We start from the raw sequence: 3,487 nt of genomic DNA, 5'->3' as shown, positions 1-3,487 counted from the left end.
TTATACAAGTTCGTTTTTCGAGTATAATATTTTTGTCTAAACCCTCTTAAATTTCAACGAACCTTCGAGCTTGAACAAATAATTCAACCCATGAATAAATCTACATACGAGTATCGACTGAGTCAGAAAACAAAATTATCATCGAAGATGATACCAAACACATTGCACTCCCACTTGGTCCATCCACCGAAGGTTGTACGAACTAATAATTTCATGGGTTTTAGAAAAGCCCAAACATGGTACATCCATTAACCATTTCTAGAACCTTATAAAATCATTTAAGCCCATTTCAATACTTAAAAAGGAACCCAAAATCTTTAATTTATAAAATTATATATCTCAATTTCAATTAATTTAGGATAAGAACTTAAATATATATTTTTTTTAAAAATAAAAATAGTAATGTGAGTTATTTTTACTGACTATTTAATTTTAAAATTAAAAGATTTAAATATTTTTAATTTTATTTTATTATTAATTTAAATTTAGGTGCCAATAAAATCATAAAATGTTTAATTATCATCATAAATCAAAGTTCTCGAATTATATAACCCAATTTCTTTCCTCAATTTGGTAATGCTTAAAATTATATTAAATTTACTAATTGGTTAATGTAGGAAAATGTGGGTTTGCGAGTGTTGAAACACATTATTCTCTTATTAAGGGTTGGGAAGGGACTATGAATAGTTCTAGACATTGTATAAAAAGAAAAAATATATATAGTAAAAATCTATAAGAGATTAATAAAAAAAAGTATTAAATTTAGATTAAAAAAACAAAATGATAAGATTTAAAGTTTAGAGTTCAAAATTAATTATTTTTTCAAGATAGTGCAAGTTTTTGGAAGGTTTATCAAGATATTAATAATATGAATTATCATGTTTGATCGGTGGTTAAATGTTATTTACTTATGAAATCTATTTAGGTTCAAGTCTTCAGTGGAGCACTTCGTAGGTTTTATTTGGGATGTACTATACGTAAATTTGGAATTTAGTTTCTTTTCTTTTTAGATTTCAAAATTTTGGTCAAACTGTTAATTCTATTAAAATTATTTAGTTAAATTCAAGTTCATTATAACATCATTTTTTAACTATATTTTTTATTTTAAAATGTCACATCGACAAATATAAAAAAAATTAACAGTTTTAACAACTGAACTTGAGTCCTAAAATTCGAAAAAGTAGACTAACTATATAGATTAACTTTAAAATTTGTGAAGAATAAAAAAAAACCCCCCCAAACTGGTAAGTATAAACTTTCAGTGCAGATAAAAAAAGATAAAGTAATTAATTTCTCCTTTAACCGCCCATTTCTTATCATAGGTAGATTTTAGTTGATAGAGTTAAAAGAATCGTAAAAAGAAAGGTTAAAATTTTAAATTTTATAGAAGTTTTAATTTAATGTGAAATGTTATATATATATATATATGGAAATAAGTTATATTAGAATTATCTTAAAAATGTATAGTTTTTAGATATTAATAAAATAATGTCACGTCATTAAATTTTAAAGATAACAAATTATTATTATATACTCATTTATATCTAATATTTTCTCCATTTTAATTATATTTAATTAAATTACTTAAAATAAGTATTTTTTAAAATTATAAATATACATATTTTCTTCTTTTACACATTTTAATCATTTTGTTTTTTTCTTCATAATTTAATATCTTTTTATTTTTGTGAAACTAATTTTTTTTTTTTAAAAAATACTTTTTGTGCAATTTTTTCCCTGTCATTAACACAAAATTTTGGCAATTATTTAACCTAGAACACCGAACCTTGAATTTAAACCCCAAATCTTAAACATTGAGCCACGAGGTTCGGGGTTCAAGGTTTAGGTTTTGGGTTTGGGGTTCAAGTGTTCGAGGTTACGAGTTATAAGTTCGGGGTTCAAGATTCAAAGGTTTAGGGTGAGAAAATTACCAAAATTATGTGTCAATGGCATGGAAAAATTTGTTGAAACGCTATTAAATAATCGGAAAGAGACCGTAAATAATGTGGTGGGAATGGTCCATAAAACAATTTCTCTATGGATGAGTGTGTAATAATAATTTCATGTTTTTAGAATCATCCTAATGTAAGTTATGCCATATATATATATTGATTTTGTGTAATTTTATATATAAATTTGTTATTTGATTCAATTTTCACAAATTATTAATATAATCATCGATATAGCGTCATTTTAAGTTTATATATCGCATATGCAAATAATTATATTTATTCAATATAAAAATAAATCGATGCATTTATTTCTTTAAATATAAAGGAAAAAGAAAATACATCTTTGGCTCCTTAAAAAATAATAAATCGATTTAAATCATTTCAAACTAAATGAAGGGGGAGAGGGGTCTCCTTCCCCTCACCCCCATTCTTGGGTTCAATTGTTTCTTAGGTCCCTGCTAATTTAGAATTAAACAAATCGAGCGTTGTTCCCCCATCCCTCAAACCTTTTTAGTTGAAATGCCTATTAGGTTCTGCTAATTTTGAATTATACAAATTGAACCCTGGCTCCCCTTTTTTTGTTTAAATACCTCCTATGTCCTTGTTGATTTCAATTTTAAGAAAATGAGGCCCTCCCCATATTTTTAAAAATTTTAAATTGGTGGCTTAACAATTAAGATTTTAGAAACCCTTTTTAAATTTTGAATCGATATTAGTCAAGGGGCTTACCTCTTGAAAATAGTAAAATTGTTATTTAGTCTCTTAAAATTTTGTAACATAATTTCTACTTTACCCGTCAAACTTATCATTCAATTTTTATTTCTTAAATTTCAGTTAATTTTTTTTATTTTTTGGTGAAGAGAATATTGTCAAAATTAAAATAATTTTCATACTCTTTTTTTTAATTCAACTAACAACAAGATCATATGATTAGAAACTTGAAAGAATACTTTTCTAAGAATGCCAAATGGAGGGGTTTTGGTTCACAAATTACAAAATGATGAAAAATGGTGGTGGCCCTCATGATTTGATGTACATCAAATTCACGGTTGAGGACACCCCATAGAAATGGGTACAATATTGCATGAATGACACTTTATATTTTGAATTTAATTTCAATTTAATACTTAAATTTTATTTCAGATAATGCGACATAATCTAATTTTTCAATAATATATAATATTATACATTAAATATTAATTCCAAATCTCTAAATATTGTATAATTCATAATGCATGCACTCACTCACTCAATCCCACCCAATGAACTTGGGTTGTATTATATAGACTTAATATAACATTTGGTACTTGAAATTATTTTTTTTCTTAATTTGGTACCTAAATTTTTTCTGGCCCAATTTGGTACTCAAACTTGACAATTTTTCCTAATTTAGTACCTAAACTTGACATTTTTTTAAGTTGGTACTTAAACTTTTTGGAGTCCAATTTGGTACCTGAACTTGACTCTTTTTCCTATTTTGGTACCAATCTTTTTTTTAATATTAATTCGTTAAGCATAGCTCAATGCCTATTTTT

This window comes from Gossypium hirsutum, chromosome D08, assembly GCF_007990345.1.
Source record: "Gossypium hirsutum isolate 1008001.06 chromosome D08, Gossypium_hirsutum_v2.1, whole genome shotgun sequence".
In the NCBI taxonomy this organism is placed as follows: Eukaryota; Viridiplantae; Streptophyta; class Magnoliopsida; order Malvales; family Malvaceae; genus Gossypium; species Gossypium hirsutum.
The sequence above is the reverse complement of the archived record's forward strand: the minus strand, read 5'-3'. Positions refer to the sequence as shown.